The 14,755-nt window shown below is 39.4% G+C and overlaps 1 long non-coding RNA gene across 1 annotated transcript in view; it reads left to right on the plus strand.

Moving 5' to 3' along the window:
• The window catches only part of LOC132598053 (uncharacterized), a 114,652-nt gene that overhangs the window by 20,796 nt on the left and 79,101 nt on the right, over positions 1 to 14,755 (plus strand). The window lies entirely within an intron of this gene.

A 14,755-nucleotide genomic window follows, 5' to 3' on the forward strand; every position in this document is an offset into this window, starting at 1 on the left:
AATTCCATCTTCCCAAAACTTGTTATCTTTCTGAGCAAAGAACAGTTCCAGGTGCCTTTTACAGTCTTCCAGGAAATTGGAATTTTTCCATTAAGAGAATTTTGTGAAGACTGAAATCAATGGAAATCTGAAGATGCAATGTCTGATGAATACAGTGGATGAATCAGAACCCCCCAGCCAAGCTGTAACAGTTTTTGCCTAGTCATCAAAGAAACAGGCGGTCTTGCGTTATCCTGATGGAAGATTATGCATTTTCTCTTGACTAATTTTGGACGCTTTTCACTGAGAGCTGCTTTCAGTTGGTCTAACTGGGAGCGGTACTTGTTGGAATTAATCATTTGGTTTTCCGGAAGGAGCTCATGATAGAGGACTCCCTTCCAATCCCACCCTATACACAACATCACTTTCTTTGGATGAAGACCAGGCTTTGGCGTGGTTGGTGGTGGTTCATGTAGCTTGCCCCACGATCTCTTCTGTTCCACATTATTGTACAGTATCCACTTTTCATCGCCTGTCACAATTTGTTTTAGAAACAAAATGTTTTCATTATGCTTAACTAGAGAATTGCATGTGTAAATACAGTCAAGAAGGTTTTTTTCCACTTAACTTATGTGGAACCCAAACATCAAAGCAATGAACATAACCAAGCTGGTGCAAATGATTTTCAACACTTGATTTGGATATTTTTGAGTATGTTGGCTATCTCCTACGTGGTATAACGTTGATTGTTCTTAATTAATGTCTCAATTTGATCACTATCAACTTCAACTGGTCTGCTGGACCGTGGAGCATCGTCCAGTGAGAAATCTCCAGCATAAAACTTCAGAAACCACTTTTGACATGTTCAATAAGTCACAGCACCTTCTCCATAAACTGCACAAATCTTTTTTTACGTTTTGGTTTTGTTTTTACCTTTCTTGAAATAATAAAGCATAATATACCGAAAATATTGCTTTTTTACTTCCGTCTTCAATATTAAAATGGCTACACAAAAATTCACCAATTTTGATAAGTCTTTTTTTAAATGAACGCTGATATGTCAGCTGTCACATACAATCTAACAAATTGTTTCAAATTGAAGTTAAAGACTAAGTGCTACTAGAGCCATCTTATGGAAAAAGCAAACAAACCTTTTGGCCAACCCAATGTAAGTCTAAAACGAAGATCAATTGTATAAAACATTGATGGTGATAAGCGAAGAGAATGAAATACACAGAACAACGATAGTGTGCAAATTGGAAGTGACTGATTAGATTAAAGTGTTTTAAGGCTTTGAATTTCATGGGAAGAACATAAATATATAATTAATTTTAGACTTTAATAACTTAAATATACATGCTGTAATTTATATGGGAATCTAGAACAATAGAAGTAGCGATTATAAATTCTAAATCGTCAGAAGAGGCAGTGGAAATAAAAAATCAATCCAAAAGAAGGTAAGAAAGAAAAAAAATTAAACAAAAGATGAGACAGGTAGAAAGTACAAAATAAATTGGTAGAAGTAAAACCAAATGTACTTGTCATTGCAAAAAATTAAATTGTAACTATTCCAATTGAAAGACAAAGACTGTCAGACTAGGTTTCAAGAAAATAAGGCCATATGCTCTTTAAAAAGTGAGAAATGTAAAACCTTAGGTACAGAAAAATTAAAAGCATAGAAAATGATATAACTGGCAAATGCTAGTCATAAGAAAGCTGGTGTAGCAATGTTAATAACTTTAGACTTTATGACAAAGAACACCATGATAAATAATGAAAGTTACCATGTAATGAGAAGAGGTTCAATTTCTGAGAAGAATATAAAAATTCTAAAGATAATTTGCCTAGCAGCATACACACAAAATGAATAAAACCGAAACTAACTACAAGGAAAAACTGACAAATCTAACAGCATACTAGGGAGATTTTAATACACGTTTCTCAGTAATTGATAAATCAAGTGGACAAAACCATCAATAATAATATGAAGACTTCCCTGGTGGCACAGTGGTTAGGAATCTGCCTGCCAATGCAGGGGACATGGCTTCGAACCCTGGTCCGGGAAGGTCCCACATGCCGCAGAGCAACGAAGCCCATGCGCCACAACTACTGAGCCCTCATGCTGCAACTACTGAAGCCTGCACACCTAGGGTCTGTGCTCCATAACAAGAGAAGGCACTGCAATGAGAAGCCCACGCACCACAACGAAGAGCAGCCCCTGCTCACGACAGCTAGAGAGGAAGCATGTGCGCAGCAATGAAGACCCAACGCAGCCAAAATAAATAAATAAAATTAAAAAAAATATATCAAAGAACTGAAAAGTGAAAAGAATAAATATGATCTCATGTTCTATAAAATATAAAGTGAAAAATCATTTCAGATTCTGTTTAGCATGTCAACTTTTTATTAAAGTTAAGAAAAATTAATCATAATTTTTAGGAATACACAGGTATGTCTCTTTTTTAACATCTTTATTAGAGTATAATTGCTAACAATGGTGTTAGTTTCTGCTTTATAACAAAATGAATCAGCTATACATATACATATATCTCCATATCTCCTCCCTCTTGCATCTCCCTCCCACCCTCCCTATCCCACCCCTCTAGGTGGTCACAAAGCACCAAGCTGATCTCCCTGTGCTATGTGGCTGCTTCCCAGTAGCTATCTATTTTACATTTGGTAGTGTATATATATGTTCATGCCACTCTCTCACTTCGTCCCAGCTTACCTGTGTCCTCAAGTCCATTCTCTACGTCTGCGTCTTTATTCCTGTACTGCTCCTAGGTTCTTCAGAACCATTTTTTTTTTTTTAGATTCCATATATATGTGTTAGTATACGGTATTTGTTTTTGTTTTTCTCTTTCTGACTTACTTCACTCTGTATGACAGTCTCTAGGTCCATCCACCTCACTACAAATAACTCAATTTTGTTTCTTTTTATGGCTGAATAATACTCCATTGTATATATGTGTCACATATTCTTTATCTATTCATCTGTCGATGGACACTTAGGTTGCATCCATGTCCTGGCTGTTGTAAATAGAGCTGCAATGAATATTGTGGTCCATGACTCTTAGTGAATTATGGTTTTCTCAGGGTATATGCCCAGTAGTGGGATTGCTGGGTCACATGGTAGCTCTATTTTTAGTTTTTTAAGGAACCTCCATACTGTTCTCCATAGTGGCTGTATCAGTTCACATTCCCACCAACAGTGCAAAAGGGTTCCCTTTTCTCCACACCTTCTCCAGCAGTTATTGTTTGTAGATTTTTTGATGATGGCCATTCTGACTGGTGTGAGGTGATACCTCATTGTAGTTTTGCTTTGCATTTCTCTAATACTTAGTGATGTTGAGTATCCTTTCATGTGTTTGTTGGCAATCTGTATATCTTCTTTGGCGAAATGTCTATTTAGGTCTTCTGCCCATTTTTGGATTGGGTTGTTTGTTTTTTTGATATTGAGCTGCATGAGCTGCCTATAAATTTTGGAGATTAATCCTTTGTCAGTTGCTTCATTTGCAAATATTTTCTCCCATTCTGAGGGTTGTCTTTTCATCTTGTTTATGGTTTCCTTTGCTGTGCAAAAGCTTTTAAGTTACATTAGGTCCCATTTGTTGATTTTTGTTTTTATTTCCATTACTCTAAGAGGTGGATCAAGAAGGATCTTGCTGTGATTTATGTCATAAGAGTGTTCTGCCTATGTTTTCCGCAAAGAGTTTTATAGTGTCTGGCCTTACATTTAGGTCTTTAATCCATTTTGAGTTTATTTTTGTGTATGGTGTTAGGGAGTGTTCTAATTTCATTCTTTTACATGTAGCTGTCCAGTTTTCCCAGCACCACTTATTGAAGAGGCTGTCTTTTCTCCATTGTATATTATTGCCTCCCTTATCAAAAATAAGGTGACCATATGTGTGTGGGTTTAACTCTGGGCTTTCTATCCTGTTCCATTGATCTATATTTCTGTTTTTGTGCCAGTATGATACTCTCTTGATCACTGTAGCTTTGTAGTATAGTCTGAAGTCCGGGAGCCTGATTTCACCAGCTCCAGTTTTCTTTCTCAAGATTGCTTTGGCTATTCGGGGTCTTCTGTGTTTCCATACAAATTGTGCAATTTTTTGTTTCATTTTTGTGAATAATGCCATTGGGAGTTTGATAGGGATTGCATGGAATCTGTAGATCGCTTTGGGTAGTATAGTCATTTTCACAATGTTGATTCTTCCAATCCAAGAACATGGTATATCTCTCCATCTGTTTGTATCATCTTTAATTTCTTTCATCAGAGTCTTATAGTTTTCTGCATACAGGTCTTTTATCTCCTAGATAGGTTTATTCCTAGGTATTCTATTCTTTTTGCTGCAATGGTAAATGGGAGTGTTTCCTTAATTTCTCTTTCAGATTTTTCATCATGAGTGTATAGGAACGCCAGAGATTTCTGTGCATTAATTTTGTATCCTGCTACTTTCCCAAATTCATTGATGAGCTCTAGTAGTTTTCTGGTAGCATCTTTAGGATTCTCTATATATAGTATCATGTCATCTGCACACAGTGACAGCTTTACTTCTTCTTTTCTGATTTGGATTCCTTTCATTTCTTTTCCTTCGCTGATTGCTGTGGCTAAAACTTTCAAAGCTATGTTGAATAATAGTGGTGAGAGTGGACAAACTTGTCTTGTTTCTGATCTTAGAGGAAATGGTTTCAGTTTTTCACCATTCAGAATGATGTTGCCTGTGCATTTCTCATATATGGCCTTTATTATGTTGAGGCAAGTTCCTCCTGTGCCTACATTTTGGAGGGTTTTTATCATAAACGGATGTTTAATTTTTTTGAAAGCTTTTTCTGCATCTATTGAGATGATCATATGGTTTTTCTCCTTCAATATGTTAATATGGTTTATCACATTGATTGATTTGCATATATTGAAGAATCCTTGCATTCCAGGGATAAACCCCACTTGATCATGGTGTATGATCCTTTTAATGTGCTGTTAGATTCTGTTTGCTAGTATTTTGTTGAGAATTTTTGCATCTATGTTCATCAGTGATATTGATCTGTAGTCTTCTGTCTTTGTGACATCTTTGTCTGATTTTGGTATCAGGGTGATGGTGGCCTTGTAGAATGAGTTTGGGAGTGTTCCTTCCTCTGCTATATTTTGGGAGAGTCTGAGAAGGGTAGGTTGTAGCTCTTCTCTAAATGTTTGATAGAATTCGCCTGTGAAGCCATCTGGTCCTGGGCTTTTGTTTGTTGGAAGATTTTTAATCACAGTGTCAATGTCAGTGCTTGTGATTGGCTTGTTTATATTTTCTATTTCTTCCTGGTTCAGGCTCAGAAGGTTATGCTTTCCAAGAATTTGTCCATTTCGTCCAGGTTGTCCATTTTATTGGCATAGAGTTGCTTGTAGTAATCTCTCATGATCTTTTGTATTTCTGCAGTGTCAGTTGTTACTTGTCCTTTTTCATTTCTAATTCTGTTGATTTGAGTCTTCTCCCTTTTTTTCTCGAGTCTGGCTAATGGTTTGTCAATTTTGTTTATCTTTTCAAAGAATGAGCTTTTAGTTTTATTGATGTTTGCTATCATTTCCTTCATTTCTTTTTCATTTATTTCTGATCTGTTCTTTATGATATTTTTCCTTCTGCTAACTTTACGGTTTTTTTGTTCTTCTTTCTCTAATTGCTTTATGTGTAAGGTTAGGTTGTTTATTTGAGATTTTTCTTGTTTCTTGAGGTAGGATTGTATTGCTATAAATTTCCCACTTAGAACTGCTTTTGCTGCACCCCATAGGTCTTGGGTCATCATGTTTTCATTTTCCTTTGTTTCTAGGTATTTTTTGATTTCCTCTTTGATTTCTTCAGTGATCTCTTGGTTATTTAGTAGCGTATTGTTTAGCCTCCATGTGTTTGTGTTTTTTACATATTTTCCCCTGTAATTGATATCTAGTCTCATAGCGTTGTGGTCAGAAAATATACTTGATACAATTTCAATTTTCTTAAATTTACCAAGGCTTGATTTGTGACCCAAGATATGATCCATCCTGGAGAATGTTCCACGAGCACTTGAGAAGCAAGTGTATTCTGTTGTTTTTGGATGGAATGTCCTATAAATATCCATTAAGTCCATCTTGTTTAATGTATCATTTAAAGCTTGTGTTTCCTTTTTTATTTTCATTTTGGATGATCTGTCCATTGGTGAAAGTGGGGTGTTAAAGTTCCCTACTACGATTGTGCTACTGTCGATTTCCTCTTTTATGGCCGTTAGCATTTGCCTTATGTATTGAGGTGCTTCTATGTTGGGTGCATAAATACTTACAATTGTTATATCTTCTTCTTGGATCGATCCCTTGATCATTATGTAGTGTCCTTCTTTGTCTCTTGTAATAGTCTTTATTTTAAAGTCTGTTTTGTCTGATATGAGAATTGCTACTCCAGCTTCCTTTTGATTTCCATTTGCATGGAATATCTTTTTCCATCCCCTCACTTTCAGTCTGTATGTGTCCCTAGGTCTAAAGTGGGTCTCTTGTAGACAGCATATATATGGGTCTTGTTTTTGTATCCATTCAGTCAGTTTGTGTCTTTTGGTTGGAGCATTCAATCCATTTATATTTAAGGTAGTTATCGATATGTATGTTCCTATTAGCATTTTCTTAATTGTTTTGGGTTTGTTATTGTAGGTCTTTTCCTTCTCTTGTGTTTCCTGCCTAGAAAAGTTCCTTTAGCATTTGTTGTAAAGCTGGTTTGGTGGTGCTGGATTCTTTTAGCTTTTGCTTGTCTGTAAAGGTTTTAATTTCTATGTCAAATCTGAATGAGATCCTTGCTGGTTAGAGTAATCTTGGTTGTAGATTTTTCTCTTTCATCACTTGAAATATGTCCTGCCACTCCCTGCTTGCTTGCAGAGTTTCTTCTGAAAGATCAGCTGTTAACCTTATGGGGATTCCCTTGTATGGTTTTTTTTTTTCCCTTGCTGCTTTTAATACTTTTTTTGTATTTAATTTTTGATAGTTTGATTAATATGTGTCTTGGTGTGTTTCTCCTTGGATTTATCCTGTATGGGACTCTTTGCGCTTCCTGGACCTGATTATTTCCTTTCCCATATTAAGGAAGTTTTCAACTGTAATCTCTTCACATATTTTCTCAGTCCCTTTCTTTTTCTCTTCTTCTTCTGGGACCCCTATTATTAGAATGTTGGTGCGTTGAGTGTTGTCCCAGAGATCTCTGAGACTGTCCTCAATTCTTTTCATTCTTTTTTCTTTATTCTGCTCTGTGGTAGTTATTTCCACTATTTTATCTTCCAGGTTACATATCTGTTCTTCTGCCTCAGTTATTCTGCTATTGATCCCTTCTAGAGAATTTTTAATTTCATTTATTGTGTTGGTCATCATTGTTTGTTTGCTCTTTAGTTCTTCTAGGTCCTTGTTAAACGTTTCTTGTATTTTCTCCATTCTGTTTCCTAGATTTTGGATCATCTTTACTATCATTACTCAATTCTTCTTCAGGTAGACTGCCTATTTCCTCTTCATTTGTTTGGTCTGTTGAGTTTTTACCTTGCTCCTTCATCTGCTGTGTGTTTTTCTGTCTTCTCATTTTGCTTATCTTACTGTGTTTGGGGTCTCCTTTTCACAGGCTGCAGGTTCGTTCTTCCTGTTGTTTTTGGTGTCTGACCCTACTGGCTAAGGTTGGTTCAGTGGGTTGTATAGGCTTCCTGGTGGAGGGTACTAGTGTCTATGTTCTGGTGGATGAGGCTGGATCTTGTCTTTCTGGTGGGCAGAACCACATCTGTTGGTGTGTTTTGGGGTGTTTGTGACCTTATTGTGATTTTAGGCAGCCTCTCTGCTAATGGATGGGGTTGTGTTCCTGTCGTGCTAGTTGTTTGGCATAAGGTGTCCAGCACTGTAGCTTGCTGGTCATTGAGTGGAGCTGGGTCTTAGCACTGAGATCGACATCTCTGGGAGAGCTTTCACCATTTGATATTACGTGGAGCTGGGAAGTCTCTGGTGGACAAATGTCTTGAACTCAGCTCTCCCACCTCATAGGCACAGGCCTGACACCTGGCCGGAGCACCAAGGCCCTGTCAGCCACCTGGCTCAGAAGAAAAGGGAGAAAAAGAAATAAAGAATGAAAGAACGAAAGAACGAAAGAAAGATAGAAAGGAAGGAAGGAAGGAAGGGAGGGAAAGGAAGGAAGTAATGAAGGAAGGGAGGAAAAATAAAATATAATACAGTTATTAAAAATAAAAAAATAAAAAAGTAATAATAAAAAAGAGAGAAAGAAAGAAGAGAGGAACGAAATCAAAAAACAAATCCACCAATGATAATAAGCACTAACAACTATACTAAAACAAACAAACAAACAACCCCCCCCAAAAAAACAGACAGAACCCTAGGACAAATGGTAAAAGCAAAGCTATACAAAGCTATTCTATTCACACAAAGAAGCATATACATACACACTCACAGAAAGAGAAAAACGAAAAAAAATCTATATGTTAAAAAAAAAAGAGAGCAACAAAATCAATAAATAAGTCTATCAATGATAATAAATTCTAAATACTAAACTAAGATAAACATAAAACCAGAAACAAATTAGATGCAGAAAGCAAACCCCAAGTCTACAGTTGCTCCCAAAGTCCACTGCCTCAATTTTGGGATGATTCGTTGTCTATTCAGGTATTCCACAGATGCAGGTACATCAAGTTGATTGTGGAGATTTAATCAGCTGCTCCTGAGGCTGCTGGGAGAGATTCCCCTTTCTCTTCTTTGTTCGCACAGCTCCTGGGGTTCAGCTTTGGATTGACCCTGCCTCTGTGTGTAGGTCACCTGAGGGTGTCTGTTCTTCGCCCAGACAGGACGGGGTTAAAGGAGCAGCTGATTAGGGGGCTCTGGCTCACTCAGGCCAGGGGGATGGAGTGGTGTGGAATGTGGGGTGAGTCTGCGGCGGCAGAGGCTGGTGTGATGTTGCAATAGCCTGAGGCGCGCCGTGTGTTCTACCGGGGAAGTTGTCCCTGGATCACGGGACCCTGGCAGTGGCGGGCTGCACAGGCTCCTGGGAGGGGAGGTGTTGGCAGTGACCTGTGCTCGCACACAGGCTTCTTGGTGGCCGCAGAAGCAGCCTTAGCATCATGCCCATCTCTGGTGTCTGTGCTGATAGCCGCGGCTTGCGCCCATCTCTGGAGCTCGTTTAGGCAGTGCTCTGAATCCCCTCTCCCGCACACCCCAGAACAATGGTCTCTTGCCTCTTAGGCAGCTCCAGACTTTTTCCCGGATGCCATCCCGGCTAGCCGTGGCGCACTAGCCCCCCGCAGGCTGTGTTCACGCAGCCAACCCCAGTCCTCTCCCTGGGATCTGACCTCCGAAGCCCGAGCCTCAATTCCCAGGCCCTGCCCGTCCTGGTGGGGGAGCAGACAAGCCTCTCGGGCTGGTGAGTGCCGGTTGGCACCGATCCTCCATGCGGGAATCTCTCCGCTTTGCCCTCCGCACCCCTGTTGCTGTGCTCTCCTCTGTGGCTCTGAAGCTTCCCCCCCACCCACACCCCCATCTCCGCCAGTGAAGGGCCTTCCTAGCGTGTGGAAACTTTTCCTCCTTCACAGCACCCTCCCAGAGGTGCAGGTCCTGTCCCTATTCCTTTGTTTCTGTTTTTTCTTTTTTCTTTTGCCCTACCCAGGTACGTGGGCAGTTTCTTGCCTTTTGGGGGGTCTGAGGTCTTGTACCAGCGTTCAGTAGGTGTTCTGCAGGAGTTGTTACACATGTAAATGTATTTCTGATGTATTTGTGGGAAGGAAGGTGATCTCCATGTCTTACTCCTCTGCCGTCTTCAAGGTCTCCCAGATGTATGTCTTCAGACTATATTTAAAAAGTAAAGGTTTGATGAAGACAAGATCCAGTATAACAGTCATTTCAAATGGGGAGAGGTATGTGAACAGAACTGGAGAAGCACATAAGTAAACGTAACTTAGTATTCTAGTCCATGTATTGGATGGTGGGTAGATAGGTGATTTTTCCTTATTAAAGTAATAAATAAACAAGAACTGAGGATCATTTAAATCAAATTCTGTGCTACTGAGTATATGTCTATCTCTGTCTCTATCTCTCTATCTATATATGTATATCTGGAGATGGATTGCCCAAGTTAAAATTCTGGCTCTGCACTCAATCTCTCTGTATCTTAGTTCCCTTCTTTGTAATATGGAGGTATAATCATTATACTTATTACATCTTGGTGAACATTAAATGAGCTAATACATTTAAAGTCCTTAAATCATTGTTTGGCATGGATTAGAGGATCAGTAAATGTTAGCAATTATGATTATTGTTTCTGAGAGGGAAAAGACTTTTTGGACACCATGCCCTCCTTTTCCCCTGGATTTGTTCATACTCATCCTGGTTTCTTTCTCTTCTGAGATAATTAAGGAAGGATTCCTGCACCTCTTTAAGGCCCCTCCTTCACTCAAACTCTGAATCCCATCCCCATCTCCGTTGCCTCCATGCTTCATTCCGTAAACGATCCTGTCCTCTCTTGCTTCGCCAGTCTCTTTGTATCAGTAAGTTTTGGGCCAGGAAAACAGAAACCATTTTAGGTATTTCAAGCAGTGAGGGATCTGTTACAGGGTGTGGGGGTGGGTGAAGGTCAGGAAAGCCATTTCGAGCTTTCAGGAAAACAATATCCACACCGTTCTTTCCATCTGAGGCAACTTCCCTTCCCCTTTGGTAAGTGAACTCTACACAGCCTTCAGGATTTGGCCTCTCAATCCCTACTTCTGGGAAGACTACTCGAAAATGTTAGTCTGCCCCAGTCTCCTAGAGGACACAGACTCCTGGGTCAAAGACAAGGGAAGGCTTATCGCTCACAGAAATAGCAGCTGACAGAGTATCATTTTCTTGTACTTACTGGTTCTCTGAGTTCAGTTTCTACAGCGTGAGGTAATGAGGGTCAGGTGACACTTGCACATGCACGGCGTTGTATTACACGGGCAGAACCCTGGACTTAGAGAAGCTGAATCTTTTATAATGGGTTGCAAGTAAACCTGCCCAAAATTTATTCGGGGAGAGCCTTTATATTTATTTTACTGGACAGTAGAAAAACTTGTCCTTTCTCTGGAGGGAAATACTCTTTCTATCTCCCAAGGCTGTTTGCTCTGCAAGCATTCTTGAAAAGATAGTCTGAGCAAAAGGGCAGTGAATGTTTCTGTTCACAAGGCATGCAGAAATTTGAGAGACCCACGGAGAATTTGTCTCATACCACTTATTACAGGTTATTTTAACTGATTGTTCATTTGACATATTCTCTAACTGTACTGTAAGTTTCTTGAGGGCAGGGTACAATCTGTTTCCATTGCATTATCTCTGGGACAGTGACTAGTGCATAGTAAATGTGAAGTAAATGTTTGTGGAATGAATGAATGAATGAATGAATGAATGCCCTCAGTTCTACTTGTGACACAGGGTTGGGATTGATGCTCCATATCTAGCTCTTCTTATCCAAGGCTAGTGCAGTATCTGGGAAGCAGTGCTGGGGTTCTAATGGGTCATAGATCCTCTGGGTCATGCTTGGGCAAGTATTTGGGAGTGTAATTGCAGGAATAGGAGGATGATGTGATTATGAGGTATCCCAATATCCTCCTTCTCCTTTCCCCTCTTCCAGAGCATGTAAGTTGGGTGTACAGAACCTCAGGATAATGACTGTGATATTTATTTGAAATCTAACTCTATCTCTAGGCTGGGGACTGGTGGGTATTTCTGGTACAAGAAGAATCTTTAAATAATCCTCAAAGAATTTTGATAAAACTGTTAACATCCATCAGAATGTAAACTCTACGAGGGTATTTTTGGAGATAATAAGGCCTTAATACATTTTGTTGATTGAAGTAAAGAATTTATTGTATGTTCACTATATGCCCAGGCATGGGACTAGGTGTGGGGCTAAGCATTTAACATACTTCATTTAATTTGCACAGTAACCCTATGAAGTAGGTATTATATTAGCCCTATTTAGCTGACAAGGAAACTGAGACTTAGAGAAATTGACTCACCATGACAACGCCATTAGCAAGTGCTGGGCTGGTGTTCAGACCTAGGCATGACTCCACACAAAGCATCCCTCTGCCCATAAAATGCCAGTGTTGGAGGGTTATCATTTATTGAGAAGGAGGGTGGTAGAATGTCAGCCTATACTCTGTGTTTTCAGTGAATCAGTATCTGATCCTATGATTTGAAAATTTGTAGCTTGACAAGTATTGTGCACTTGAACAAGATCAAGTTGCTGACCTTTCAACCTTTTGGCCCTAAAAAATGTCCCTTTCACATATTTCCACTTCAACTGTGTGCTGTAAACATCTCAGAAAATGTGGTTTTCAAAAAAATAGCTTCAAAAACATCAATATTCTGAGTACAGGATGTGCTTTGGTTCCCCACACATGCCTGGCACCATAGTTTTACTATTTACCTAGACCCTGAGGTCATCCAGGGGACTTTTTCATAGAAAATAGGGACCAGGGAGAGGATGTTTCTCAACTAAGACCCATGAGGGCCAAAAAGCACAGTGGAAAAGAACAATAATAAAGACAGCAGCTGCTGAAATCACTGAGCTAGTGAACAGCAGATGAGCCAAACCATCTTCTGGGCTCTTACAAATACTAAAGTTTATACTGCCAGAGTGAATTCCTGGCTGGAAATCTGAAGGGACAATTTGAGAAAATTCAAGCTCCCCAAAACGAATTTGCCGTTTTTAGCCATGACAAATCACCATAGCATTTAACAAGCGCAGTGATTACTGAGTTAGAGGACATAACCGGCATTGTTGCTCCAAGTGAATATCCGAGGCTCAATATTCATTTACATCATTAGTGTTATGAAATGCAGCAGGGATATATTCAGGAGCTCACTCTGTTGGCAGAGTCGGCCTGAAAGGAATCGCATCCTGTGAAGGACTGAACTGAAGGCCGAGCTTTAGTGTGATTGGCATTGGTTCCAGTCCTGTCAGCAGACACACAATTCCCTGTGCCTCACCCCGTTGTTAAGAGAAGGCTGGCAAGCCGGGAGACCCCGGGACGGGGACACAGCGGTCATCCTCATTTGCCTGCATTGGGTCACATAGTAGGTCACAAGTACTAATGATAATTTAATAAGCATATCAGTCAAATGGCAGATGACAATGTTTGATTTTGCTGTGGAGGTCGTAGATCTGAAAGCCAAGAAATTTCTGGAGTTTGTGGAAAATTAAAGAAAATAAAATAGAGCTATTTTCCTTTCTTATCAAATTTGCTCTCCTTGAGAACAAATAAATACTTTTTCCCCCTGATAGACAAAATAACTGTTTTACAAGTTTAAGGTATTAAATGTTTTAAATTCAAAGTAACTATGGAAAAGAAAGGAAAATTCTAACCATTCAGTGACAACCACAGTGAATATTTTGGTACATATTTCTAACCTAGGTATAAATCCATTTATAAAACAAATTGGCATCGCACTATACATACTTTTGGTATCAGACTTTTTTCCATTTTTGTATGCTGTAAACATTTTATTGTCTTGATAAATAGTCATCTCTTACCTGTTTGTTTAATTTTTTGTGGCTGTTTGGTATTCCGTGATGCAAATGGGTGTGAACATTTCTGGGGCTTTTTATACATAGGATGTAGAGGAAAGACACAGGTTTAATAATTCAAAAAGAGTCATGTACCACAATGTTCATTGCAGCTCTGTTTACAATAGCCAGGAGATGGAAGCAACCTAAGTGTCCATCAATAGACGAATGGATAAAGAAGATGTGGCACATATATACAATGGGATGTTACTCAGCCATAAAAAGAAACGAAATTGAGTTATTTGTAGTGAGGTGGATGGACCTAGAGTCTGTCATACAGAGTGAAGTAAGTCAGAAAGAGAAAGACAAATACCGAATGCTAACACATATATATGGAATCGGAAAAAAAAAATGGTCATGAAGAACCTAGGCGCAAGACGGGAATAAAGACACAGACCTACTAGAGAATGGACTTGAGGATATGGGGAGGGGGAAGGGTAAGCTGTGACAAAGCGGGAGAGAGGCATGGACATATATACACTACCAAACGTAAAATAGATAGCTAGTGGGAAGCAGCTGCATAGCACAGGGAGATCAGCTCGGTGGTTTGTGACCACCTAGAGGGGTGGGATAGGGAGGGTGGGAGGGAGGGAGACGCAAGAGGGAAGAGATATGGGAACATATGTATAGGTATAACTGATTCACTTTGTTATAAAGCAGAAACTAACACACCATTCATTGTAAAGCAATTATACTCCAATAATGATGTTAAAAAAAAAATAAGACACAAGTTTAAACCACAGCTCTTCCAGGGCCTCATTTTTCCTCAACTATATAGGAGTACTAACATTTCACTGGCCTCCTTGGAGTGTTGTCATGACAGTTAAGTGAGTTTCTGTGATGCCTAGAACAGGCTATGCTTGTAAAGGATTCTTGTTTATAGGTGTGTTTATGGGACGTGTGGGTAACACTTCACAGATGGGCCATAACACTGGAGTCTGCCTAATCATTTGGTCTTAAAAATAGAAAAACAAGCCCACCAAACATCACAACCCAAGTTATGTCAAAACTTTAATCCCACAATTCCTCCTAATGCGGCTTTTAAAGTTTTGAGTAAAATAAAACTTAAAGAACCAGCACATACTTTTACGGATTTGTCTTCTTTTCAACAAAGAGCTGGTGTGACTGACTGAAGCTCCTGTTTGCACATATCGGGAGGGCTTTAGTCTTCAAACAAAATCACTGGGGGGCTTTGATGTTGGGTGGGAGTT

This window comes from Globicephala melas, chromosome 10 (genome assembly GCF_963455315.2).
Source record: "Globicephala melas chromosome 10, mGloMel1.2, whole genome shotgun sequence".
In the NCBI taxonomy this organism is placed as follows: Eukaryota; Metazoa; Chordata; class Mammalia; order Artiodactyla; family Delphinidae; genus Globicephala; species Globicephala melas.